This window comes from Xenopus laevis, chromosome 5L (assembly GCF_017654675.1).
Source record: "Xenopus laevis strain J_2021 chromosome 5L, Xenopus_laevis_v10.1, whole genome shotgun sequence".
Lineage (NCBI taxonomy): Eukaryota > Metazoa > Chordata > Amphibia > Anura > Pipidae > Xenopus > Xenopus laevis.
The window spans coordinates 86,025,259-86,039,047 of NC_054379.1; positions in this window are offsets into that span (position 1 = coordinate 86,025,259).

A 13,789-nucleotide genomic window follows, 5' to 3' on the forward strand; every position below is an offset into this window, starting at 1 on the left:
GGTACCACATAGAGCCTGATATGAATCCTATATCGGCGAACAGTAGAACTCGAGTTTTGGCAAAGTCAAATGCAGCATATAAATCACTGAAATTGTTGTCAATGTGTTTTATTTTGTTGCAAGATTCCTGCATCAACAGAAATGCAACTAACACTAAAAGCGTGTTTTCTCTCGTTCCAACAAGAACCTATTAATAATAACTAACAAAAAATTTAGATAAACCATAGGCAAACGATTTGTGCGGCGATCCAGAACCTGGCGTTTTTTCCACTGTCTCTTCGGGCGTTTTTATGTTTTCTCCATTCAGCGGCGCTTATTTGACTGGGCTGATGAAGAGAACTAGTATGTGTATTATTAGTAGAATCAGTGTATTATTCCTGGGCTCTGACGAGCTGCTGGGGGTGAAGGTGAGAGCCGGAGCCTGGAACACACACTCTGATCAGTTGCTTCTGCCCACACTTCTCCCACTTCAAAGCAGCGAGTTATTTCACTTGGAGTTGCTTTCAAACGACACTCTGTAGTCTGAGCGCTTTTATTTTATGGCCCATGGCTCCGAGTGACTGCATGGAACACTGACAACATTATCCCTACCTACCTGTCTGCCTATAATCCTCCTGTCAATTCACATCATCTATGTATCCAACATCTTTTACCTGTGATATAAGCAGGGTAAGGGCATTTTCCCAATAACACATATAGCAATTAATAAAATGTAATATATGTGTTTCTATACAAGGCTTAGGGATATCATGCGTTAGTGGTGTCATTTGTTCCATGCAACGTGATGAATTTTGTGTATCATAAGGAAAAAGGTACAGTATCCCCACTTTAAAGTTTAAGAGTATAGATTACCTATTGTCTGTATTAAATCTGCCTTGTGTCCTATTGTATTGTCATAGAACACATGTGTGTCTTCTAATAGCCTTAAATGTTACAATAGTTACTCCCTATATACAAATTACTTTCCACTGTCAATTACATTAGTGTTACATTTTTGCCAACATTTTCATTTGCCTGTTTTAAATAATGTAGCAAACATTCCTTATGCTGCGTTGTTTCAAACAGCGTGTGTCCCATATTCCTCAGTGATTGTAAATAAAGTGGCAACATTTTATCCAAATAAAGTCTCCCACAACACAGAGCTGTATAGGAGAAGTTTATTATCAGGCCCGATTTCCATGAATCGCAGTCTGCCTTTTACTCTTTTGTGTGTGTTAACAATACTATGTAAATATCTTTAAAAGTTAAGTGAATAAATTCTGCTAGAATCCAGATATTTGGGTTGAATTGTAAATGATTGTTGAACTATACTTATTGTCAATAATGATTGCGAGGATTTTAATAAGCCAATAAGGTTAATTATAATATTAACTAAAAGCAATTTAATACGACTACGGTTTCCACTGCTGCTACTAATAATGCAAAGTAATAATAAAACAACGTGACGTCATCGTAAGTCGCATTAATTACTGTCGCGTTGCGTTATGTTCTGTCCCCAGCTGCAGTAGTCAGGGATGTATGGTTATGTCGCTTGTGTTCTGTAAATAAATATAAGCTACGAACAAACATCAGCCAGGCAGTCACAACATTTGGGGTCCCGTTAGAACCTACAAACATGATTCTGATAAGGTAAAAAGAGATTAAAAAAAATAAAAATAAAAAGCTCTACTATAAGAAATAAAATGTTTTCTCCATTGAATGCATTAGTTTTGTGTACAACCTATACCCCACTTTTGGTTCATTCACCCAGGAGAGGGGGGTGGATAGGGCCGAGGCTTAGAGTGCTCACAATGAAGATGGAGGTGTCCTTTTGTAATGCATATTGGTGGGCGCATTTAATGTAACTATTGTGAAGTGAGAATGTTTTGATCTCTCCCCACCCTTCCCCTTTTAACCTCCCCTGTGGGAGCTATTGAGCAAGGAGCTCCCAGTGCCTGGCTCCAGTTGTGCCCTTGGAAGACAAGGAGCATGATTTGGTGTTTCAGCTCTGCTCCTGAATGGGGACTCCAACTTTAAGGATGAGAGGACAAAAACGATTCTCCAGCTTCACAAGTGATTGCTTGGTTAAAAAAAGATAATCCAATGCACACAATGAGGCAGCTGGCTGCTCTAATGAAACCTCAAGACTACAGGCTAAAGGATATATTTATGACAACTCAATAGCTACTCTTGCAGCTTGTCTTTCCCAAAGACATCTAACAAATACCTTTAAAGAATCAAAATCAAATAGAAACTAACTGAGTTATATCATATCACGTTCCTGGATTACAAGATATTTGGGACACACACACTTATTTGCTATCAAATTACTCCCAGTCCTTCTGGGTTCTCCATTCTAAAACAGTTTTTGCATAATGAAAGAAAACATACTTTTAAGCAACTTTCCAATGAACAGTAAGCAATTTTAACATTATTTGTAAATGTAGCTGTAATAATTAAAAACAGTGTTTATTTCCTTTCTGTTCTAAGTGCTACAGTTATATTGTGTTAGGGATGAGAACCAGAAGTGCAACCAGATACTGCTTTTAATTGCAAATATAATTTCAAATAACATAACAACCATTGTAAATTATAAATCCACATATAAATGGCTTAAACAACATTTTCTTTTATTTATGGATGGGAGACCTCTTTAACAGTGAATTGATCCCTAGAATTTAAATAATTGGAAGTAGCCATATAAAGCTTGCTAATGTAAATAAATGGAGTTAGCTATATGAAGTTTTATATAAAATTTGTAACAACCTATTATACAAGGCAATACAATAAAGTAAAGGCAAGAGAAGGACAATGGAATGTTTCCCCTTCACTAACTAACTGAACAGATTTTTAAATGCAAATGTTTTAGGACTATGTTTTGATCCCTTCATCAACCATGTTCATTGCTGGAATCAGAGAAAGAGGGGCCATAGCCACGATTGTATAACACGTTATTTTGATTAGTACATGTTTTAGTTATATATATCAAACTCACCCTCCCACCTGGTACATATATCACTTTCTGGTTGCTAGGACCACTAATCATGGCAACTAAAATGTGAGTTAAATAGAATTGTTCATTGTACACTCTCCTCTGCATACTCAAGTACACTACTGTCAGGTATAAATAGATTATTTTAGAATTAGTTATATATGTAGCTAAATGATAGTTTTCAGTTGCCATTTCATGACAATAAGATCATGTAGCAGAAGTGACATTATAAAACACCACTTATAACATCACTAAGCACCATTTCTAAATATATATTTTAGAGGTTAATAAAGGCTACTGTGTGTGTCATATCCTTATACTTGTAGTTATCAGTTTTTGTTGCTGATATTCTCTCTACCTCTACACAAACATCCACAATGAGTAAACCTAAAGAAACCTTTATTTCATGGGCTCACCAGTCAGTGTATTGCATTGCGGCAGGCACAGTGAAGATATACCCATCAATGAATAGCATAAGCATAGGGCTGGACTATGACCATACACTAGTTGATCAAACTGCAGACATCAGGCTGATAATATTGTTGGCCTGCCTGTATCTTGCTAATGTTTTTAGCAAATGGCCCATACATGAACCAATAAGCTGTAGACTTGGACTGGAAGGGCCAAATTGGATCATGTATAAAAATGAAATTATACCACTCTTTTTGACATGAGCTCATCCAGTTGTGCTTATGTAGTACATTTACTTTAATATCATCTGAAATTACAAAAATAAATATAGATGTATAATTTATAATTAATAATACAGTTCCACAGACTGAAAGGAAACTATGATAGCTCAGTGGTTATCACTTCTGTATTTCAGTCCTGCTGTGTTGAGTCTGATTCATTGTTCCCTTTCAATTTCAAGTAAGAGGCTAGGTGATCTTGACTTGTTGTTAGGATCAGGTGATTTATGGCAGGCAGATTATGAGTTTTGGGTACTGGCAATTGGTAGGCCTAGATGCATATTCTTAAGGGAGAACTAAACCCTAAAATTGTATATGGCCCAAAATGCCATATTTTATATACTGAATTTATGGCACCAGCCTAAAGTTTCTCAATAGCAGCCATGATCCAGGACTTCAAACTTGTCACCGGGGGTCACCATCTTGGAAAATGTCTGTGACACTCACATGCTCAGTGGGCTCTGAGCAGCTGTTGAGAAGCTAAACTTAGGGGTTGTCTCAAATTATCAAGCAGAAAATGAGGTTGACCTGTCATATAAGCTGATGCCACATGGCTGATTATTAAATTCTGATGTTAGTTGCACTGATTTCTGTGCTGCCATGTAGCAATTATCTGTATTAATTACTAATCAGCCTTATATTGTGACATTTCTATTCTATGTGTACTGTAAATTTCGAGTCAGTCCCTAAGCTCAGTAACTGACGCAGTACAGAGCATGTGCAGTAAATTAGCAGATAAGAAGATGGGGGCTATTGGGACATGTTTGGAGACACATAACTTCCCTTCTAAAGGGTTGTGGTTGCATTGGGCTTGTACAGAAGCCCAAAACATAACACGTTCCTTGCCTACTTCTTTAGTTAAGCTTTACTTCTCTGGTGTGGGACCATTCCGGATAGTCTGTCATTAAGATAATTAAAGTGGTGCATCAAATGTCCAGTAAGGTCAGGATAAAAGTGCCCAAGTAGCACAGTGTTCAGGAGTCTGTCCTTACACAAGAAATGATACTGTATATTTGTGACCTGTAGACGCATAGTGGGGATCTGTAGCATTTAGCTCTCTGGTTTCTGCCAAACTACAAATACATTTGCAGACTCCATTTTTTTTTTCAAAAATATTTTATTAATTTTAAACATACAAAAGCAAAGAAAAACCAAACATAAAATGAAAAGATTACAATCACCAAACAATACAAATCAATAATGAAAAAAAATGAAAAAATCCCTAATTGACGGCTGGGTACAATTCAACTATGGACCTCTCAGTATGTTCAATAATTCCTTTAGACAAGTTGCGCTGAAAACAGTAAAGAGTTTCTCATAGGCCAACCAAGGCATCCATATTTTATCATATACCTCCATGTCATTCTGTAGCATATGGCTAAGCTTCAAATTAGTAGCTATATAAATTATCTTTGCTTTCAAAGACATCAAAGGTAGATTTCTTTTTTTCCAATTACTAGCAATAATCAGCCTAGCTGCCCTAAGAATATATTGACTCAATTTATATGCTGCATTGGAGAAATGTTTTGGTTTATTTCCTAATACCTAAAAACCATAGGACCCTTTCCATAGGTAACATTAAGTATTCCAGAGATAAGACTAGTTACAGAATCCCAGTATCATGACATACTGTATGCATTCCCACCATACAGTATATGGGCCATGGTCCCCCTTTCTTAACAGCCCCTAAAACAGAGTGGATCAGGAAACAGGATATCCTGTACAATCTGTCCAGAACCAAATATGTTCTATGCAATATTTTAATCAATGTTTCCCTCACAGCTACACAGGTATTACCCTGATTCACCATTAAACTATGGCAGGACCATTGTTAAGTTGTGCTAAAATCTTTTTCCCATTTCAACATATATGGATTTTTTTTATTGCTGATTAAGCATTCTATACGTGAGAATAAGAGACCCAAAGGCCAGTGGAGATTTATTACATATTGACCTGAACCTGAAATCTGAACATTCCATGTTCACATAGTGCCGCTTGCCTATTCACATAATATAACAATTGCATAATTCTAAACATCTCTTGTGAGGGAGGTTGATAAGTATCCTTCATTTGTGATAGTGTAAGTGGTCTCCCTTTCTGCGTTAAAGACTCAAGAGTGGTGATTCCCTTATTTATCCACCAACAAAAAGCTTTCATAATACTTGATGTATTGAATACGGGTTAAGTAAATCGTTTTCAATCTGAACCCATAGGGGGGCCAGAGGCCCAGCATGGGCAGGAACCCATTTTGTTATCCTAGCCGCCTGATAGTACTTTACAATATTTGGGACTGAGAGGCCACCATTCTTTTTGTGTAAATATAAAATTTGTCTTGATATACGTGGATATTTTGCTATATAAAGTTGTTTATGTACATCTGAAAGTTCCGTAGATCCTTTAATGGAACTCTTATTGGCAAGGTTCGAAACAAATAATTTTATATATTATATATATATATATATATATACATTGTTGCTTAAGGGATTTAATCATAGGGAGAAAATTAATTCTATAAAGTGAGGTTGGACAGGTAGTAAGTTTCACTCCCAAACATTGCAAGCATTCAGATGTTTGAAAACCAAAATTAAGCTCTATTAGCTTTACAGTATGATTTGGAATATTGCAAGGCAGGATTTCTGATTTCTCTGTATTATTAGTAAGCCCAGACACTTTCGCAAATGTCCTCAATATCTCCATCAAGTTTGGCAAAGATTCCAAAGGATTAGTTAGATGTACTAAAAGATTGTCTGCAAATACTTACAATTTATACTCTTTCCCTTCCGGTCTTACACCTGTAACATCTATGCTGTTTCTAATGCTTTTTGCCAGTGGTTCCATTGCCAAAGCAAGCAACGCTGGGAATAACGGGCATCCCTATCTGGTATTGCGTTGTATCTTAATAGTTTCGAAGAAGTAGTGACAGACAGATTAAGTTTAGCTGTTGGAAAATTATAATATACTTTAAATGTGTATTAATAATAGTGGGGCCAACATGTAGCATTTCCAAGGTTCTAAATAGGTATTGCCAACTCAGTGTATCAAAGAATTTTTCTATGTCCAGTGCCAAAAGACACAAGGGTGTTCTTGATCTATTTGCATAAGTTACCACATTAATGATCTTCCGTATATTACCTGGTGCTTTTCTACCAGGAATAAACCAACTTGATCTTTATGAATAATAGTAGTCAGGATTTTATTCAATCGGGAGGCTAATATTGAGGACAATTTTGATATCAACATCAAGGGGCCCATTTACTTAGTTCGAGTGAAGGAATAGAATAAAAAAAACGTCGATTTTCGAATGTTTTTTTTGGCTACTTCGACCATCGAATTGGCTACTTCGACTTCGAATCGGATGATTCTAACTAAAAATCGTTCGACTATTCGTCCATTCGATAGTCGAAGTACTGTCTCTTTAAAAAAAACTTCGACCACCTAAAACCCACTGAACATCAATGTTAGCCTATGGGGAAGGTCCCCATAGGCTTCCTAACAATTTTCTGATAGATGGAAAATCGTTCGATCGATGGATTAAAATCCTTCGAATCGTTCGATTCAAAGGATTTAATCGTTCGATCGAATGCTTTTTCCTTCCATCGTTCGATCGTAGGAAATGCGGTAAATGCTTCGACTTCGATATTCGAAGTCGAAGGATTTACATTCGGCAGTCGAATATCGAGCCTATGTAAATCTGCCCCTGTGTAATGATATCGGTCTGCAGACTCCATTATTGCATGTTTTTATGGTATTGCCTGTGCTGCATTATGGAATATGAAATGAATTGGGGCAGTGCCTTGAATACATTCTTTATGTTCATCTGTCCTGTTTCCATTTCTGCATAAAAATTATTGGAAAAGGAGACTGAACTCTGTTCTTTCTCACTTAACAAGAACTGTCATTAAAAAACCCCAAAAATGAACCAAAACAAAACAAAACAGCGAAACCAAGTCACTTGAGGCTGATCGCAGCCTCCAAAGCATATAGATACCAACTGTTACTGTGCATGATGGTTGGGGGAACCAGTACCGTTTCTATTTTTTTTAATAGATAAATTTAATATTTTAACAGCAAAATGTGTGAAATGCAGGACCTCAGTAGCTTTTCCATGGTGCAGGCAACCTATGGCTTAGTACTGAAAAAATAAAACTACATAAAGCAAAGGGTTAAGTGATTGGCATCATCATATTGATATCATATTGATCATATATATGCAAAAGGCTATCAGTCTGCTAATATTTCGGGTAGTGATAAGGACCAACTAGTATACAGCCATCTTTGAAATATATGGGCCCACAACTATGTCTACCCCATTCAATTAGATTGCTAAATGATACAAACATCAGCTTTTTTTTGCAATTTTTCCTTGATGTGTATGACTAGCTTTAGTTTTCTCAGTGCTCAGGGGTGGAACTAACAAGAGTACAGTACACAGCCAACCAGGTTCATACTGATACTAATAATAGGCCCTGGCATTTTAAAAACAGAGAGGCCAAAACATTCCCCACAGGAACAATAAACAGTGAGTGATTGTCTATGGCATCTTACTTTTTCTTTGGCAAATTACTTTGTCTTTGGCATTTACCAGAAACTCTAGATAGGCAGTCTGTGCTTGCATATGTGCAGTATCAAACAGGGTAGGATTGGACTGATGGGACACTGGGAAAAAACCCAGTGGGCCAGACCCACTCTCTGCACAAATCCTTTACCCCTGCTTCCAACCTTGAGGCTTGGTTGAAACAGCCAGAGGGGGGTTGCAACTTGGGTAGGGGGGCCGAATGGGGCTTTGCAGATGTGGCAGGGGGGCCCAGGGATATGTGTGTTGCCCCCCAGTCCATCCTGAAAAGCACCTGAATGTGTCATCACTGCATTCCATTAAAATGGAAGGCTGCAATATCATGTTTTAGGGCTTCTCTGTTGGTTGAAGAGAAGTGGCAGAGAATAGAGTTTGTGTTCCATAAACCTTTTAGGGTGCTTTCACTTACTTACTTAGGCGCAGTGAGCAACGTTTTAAGCAAAATCCCCTTCCCCCCCAAGAATTCCAGCATTATTTTGGACACAAACTAGCATTTCTTTCTCAGTTGTACTGCATCTACAGCAGTTGCATCTACTTCACCTAAATGGACACAAGCGCACACATGCTGTTGAGCCAAATATTTTTGAATTCTGTCTTGTGTCACTTCCTGTGCATGTCATTTCCCTGTATCAATAGGTACAGTAGCACTCAGTTCAGAATATAAGGCAGGCAGGACTGAGTATAACTTGAAAGGAGCACAATTTTACACAAGGACCTTTAATGAAAGTGGTTTAAGGAAAAAGGGCAAGTTGCCCACTGCACTTGCTTATGTTAATTAGCCCTTATGTGTCCTTTTAAGTCCTGCTACATTACTGCATGTGTCTATCCTGCTGTGGAGCAGTCTCTGCAATGGAATTCAAGCTCAAAACAACAGCAAACAGGTATTTTTAACATTTATAATTTTGCTAACAGTTCATTGGTAATCTTAGCCATTTGCTTTGTTTGCTAAATTGAATGTTCTGGTCAATTGAATCAGTTTGCTTATCAGTAACCTATGCCCAAGGTAATCCAAATTTATGTTACAATCTGTATGGTTTCCCAGTGAGAAGCACTACCCTAAACTGAAAGTCAGCCTTCATTTGTGCACTTCTCTTAACATACTGAATAATAATAAATTAACTGCCTTCAAAGTATTCTTTTCCCCTTATAACATATGATGTTCTTTAAAAGTTAATCACTTCATAAGAAGAGGAAATGGATAATGATATTCACATTCACAGAAAAAAAAACTGCTTGAAAGAAATCACTGTAATGAAGAGAACATTTGTAGTAATTTGTTGATAATTATCAGAATCACCAAATATTCGCAGAGGCTTTAACATTACGTGTTGGAAGAAAAGCAAAACATATTATTTTAATAGTCTGATATGCAAACTATCGACCATTCAATTACAAGGCTTAATAATGCATACACAATGTGATCTTGTTATAAAGACGGGGAGGGTTGCAATAATTCACTCTAAAGACCAAGTGTGCTCTTACATTCAGTCATATCCATTGCTGGGGATCAGGGAGGGGGGCTGCCAAACTGCATTTAAGAGAATAAAAATTAATGACTGGAAATCTGAGGCATTAAATTAACATTAATTATATGACCTGCCTGTTGAAAAGATTATGTTTCTTACCCCCTAATTAGATAATGTCTCCTCATACATCAAATCACTTCTACTTGCATTTGCAAATTTCAGGATTAAAATTCATGGTGGGATTTGCTATAATGCCGCCCCCTTCTGTATGAACCATATTCCAACCAAGCAGAGACACAGGTGGCACAGGTCACTTCCAATTGATGTATTAGGGAAGGTCGGTAGCAGGCACTTTGAGGATACAAAGATCGGAACATTAGGATAGAGTGGCGTTGTTCTTTGTTGTCCATCTTTTCCATGAAGTGGGACCTTTATTGGATATGTTACAGATGTATTTGTAAAAATGGTTAATTTACATATAGAAGTTTGTGGGGCTTCTTGGACTAAAAAATCTTTGCAGGGTTTCATCTTCCCCCTTATCTACCCCCCCTTATCTACCCTCCTCCGGCCCCCTTCACCTCTCCCTCCCCGCACATGTGGAATTACATAGAAAGGTGTCCCTATTTGAAAACTTAAGATAAAAAAAGCAGTTCATTGCAGCAGAGTACCCAGATGCCATGTTCTGTCCATTACAATACTCTTAGGGGGTTATTTATCAAAATTTATCCCATTACTCCGACCATACTCCGATAAATCCGAACAAGTTATTTCTCGTTATTTATCAATACATTTTCCCGAAAATTCCAGTTTGGTAAAAAAACTCGAAAAAGTCACAAAAATCGGCCGAAAATTCGAATCATACAAATTTTTGTGATTTTGTGATGTGCTCAAAAACCACAAAATCTTTAGATTTTTGCAGAAAACCCAGCACAGATCAGGATATTTTTGGGACTTCTCCCACTGACTTATATACAACCTCAGCAGGTCTGAGATGCCGGATTTTCGGATTCAGACTTTTTCAATCCTCGGGGTATAATAAATCACAAAAAATTTTAGGGTTTTTTTCCACTAAAAATTCAGATTTTATAGTCAAAAAAACGTTTTTTCTCAAGCTTTTGACATTCTTACCCCTTACCCCCATATGTAATATAAGGCACTAAATTTGCCCAGTAGCAGTAACCCATAGCAACCAATAGGATGCTTGCATTTAAACTTTCTATTTAAATTCTACCTGCTGATTGGTTGCTATGGGTTATTGCACCTGGGCAATCTTAGTGCCTTTTATTACATAACCCCCTTAGGGGTAAATTTATCAAAGAGTTCCACCACTAGAGTGAAATTCTGCAGCTCTCAATTCATCTCTATGAGATTTTGAAAGGTGAATTTATCAATGGGTGAAAGTGAAAGTTCACCCTTTGATAAATACGCCTTTAACAATCCCATAGAAATGAATGAGGAGTGGCAGAATTTCACTCTAGTGGCGGAACTTCACTATTAACTTCACTCTTTGATAAATATACCCCATAGTGTCTTACTGCTGACACGTCCCCTGTAGGCACATGCGCAATTGGAACTAGTCAGGAATCTGCTTCAACTGTGCATGCGCCTGCAGGATCCATACTGCCGAAGAGACCTGAAGAGTATACGAAAGGACAGAATATGTCGCCTGGGAACTCTGCTGCGCTGCTCTGTATTTTAAGTTCAGGATTTCAAACAGGGACCCTTTTTTACATAACAGACTGTGTGGGAAGGGAGAGATGAGGGGGACCGGTGGAGGGCAGTTGAGGGGGGATTTTGTACCTATAGTGTATCTATTCATTGTTTTTTGGACCAGCTGGGGTATCCATTGAAAAACAACAAACAGAGGAAAAACCTCTGCTAAAATCCCAGGAGAATGCAATTGATGTAGAGGCTCAAGGTATCACTGAAACTTGCCCTCTCAGCCTTCTTGTCACTGTTGTCAAGATAATCACTACAATACCTTGTGGCACATTGCATCTATAGACTTCTTAAACTGTCAGATTGTCCATACATAGTATTATTTTAACTGTCAGCTTTCAGATTGTACAGATGAGTCAGTACATTATTGGGCTGTGTATGCAGTCAAACCAAAAACAGAGCTTTCAATCAGAAGATATATCTAAGGGCTTAACTTTGTAGGGGTCATTTTCGGGTGCAAGGGTCGAGGACAAAGTGCAATTTGCCATGTTTTTTTTACTCACAATGGAACATTTCCACCAATAATTCAGCATCAGTGCTTCCAAGTTCTGGGTTGTCTGTGCAACTACAACTGACACGCATCTCATATTAATATTGAAAGCAAATAACATTTTGTCCTATAACAGGTAGGGATCTGTTATTTGAAACCCATTATTCTGAAAGCTCTGAATTACGGGAAGCCAATCTCCCATAGACTCAATTTTATCCAAATATTCCAAATTTTTAGAAACAATGTCCTTTTTCGCTGTAATAATAAAAGAGTACCTTGTACTTGATCCAATCTAAGATATTGGAAGCAAAACCAGCCTATTGTGTTTATTTAATGTTTACATGATTTTACAGTAGACAAGGTATAAAGACCCAAATTATGGAAAGATCTATTATCTGGAAAACCCCAGGTTCTAAACATTCTGGATAACAGGTCCCATACCTGTATATCTAAAACAGGGCTGTCCAACTGGCGGCTGGCGAACCCCCCCCTGTGTGGCTCCCCACATGAAATTCTGCCTGCTGTGTCTGTTTACCATGTGTAAACTTTAAAATGTATCACTACAGAGATTAACTGGCCCCTGCATTGTTTTAACCTCAAATTCAGACAAAGCACCATAAGCGGATTTTCATTAAGGCTTGGGTAGGCTGAGCCTCCCCAAACTTGTTTGCCTAAAATTTTTTAAGAAAATTAAAAAAAAAAAATCCTCTATTTGACCAATGTGTCTATTTGAGCTTGGCTGGGGTTGGGGCAAGTGGTACTGCTGACTAGTCTCTTTAGAAAAAAATCCCTACCTGGTAACTCCAGTGATGTCATCATGAGCTTTTGCACTGAAAATCTCAGGAGATTTCAGATGGGAAAGTTTAAGAACTCATCTGTGTGTGCCAAGCCAGTTAGGGAGTAGGTGAGACTAAGCTTTACTCAGGATTGATGTTTGTTCTGGGGATCAGGTCCAAGAGACAAAGCAGCTGCTAATCCTCCACCTGCTTGTCTAGTATGTGGGGATTATTTCATACATTGCACAAAAAATACATACCATCAATAGTCAATGGTACTTACATTGATCTATTCAGTTAGCTGAAACGTAAAAAAGTGTGAGCGTGTCATGCAGGCGTTATGGTACCATTGTGACCAGATCTCACTTTTACACCTGTGTGAGTTTCAGCTAACACCTACCTGAATAGTTCAATGGAACCATTGTGATATTGGATTCGCTCATCACTACAGTTAACATATCCCTTGTGTTTTATGTGAAAGCAAACCAATAAACATGCTTTAATGTGTTTCACAAATTTTTTACAGTTTCGCAATTTTCCGGTGAAACTGGACAGATTTGTGGATGAACTGAATGTTTTTTAAGTTTGATAATAAGAGAGTTCTATGCATATTATTTGAAAGTAGCCTGGGCTTTGTCCATGTCAAGTGAAAAATTACTTTATATTTAACCCCTGCAGCGTGTGGGCCCATCAGTAAGTAGCGCTTCAGTCAGCCCATGTATGGGACAGATTTCAGATTGTAGTGCATTTTTAGACAAAAATCCTCCCTGTGTGTTCAGACAGGTGAATTACCTCGCTAGTGGAAATCACAGGTGAAGAAACTGTTGATGTAACATTAGACTTAGCCTATCCAAACAAAAAAAAACTACCCTCCGCCTATGCAAAGCGCCTGCATTGTTCATACATTCAATCTCCCTGCATTGTTCACACCTATAACACCTCTATTTTTCACACCCCTAAAGCCATGTACTGTGTCTCTGTATGTAGCACATCTTAGATTGGTCCTGATACGTTTCCCTGTCTCCTGCTCTGTTCTATGCTCCCTGTGTGTGCCATACTCTGCCTACCCTATGCTCCCTGTGTGTGCCATACTCTGCCTACCCTA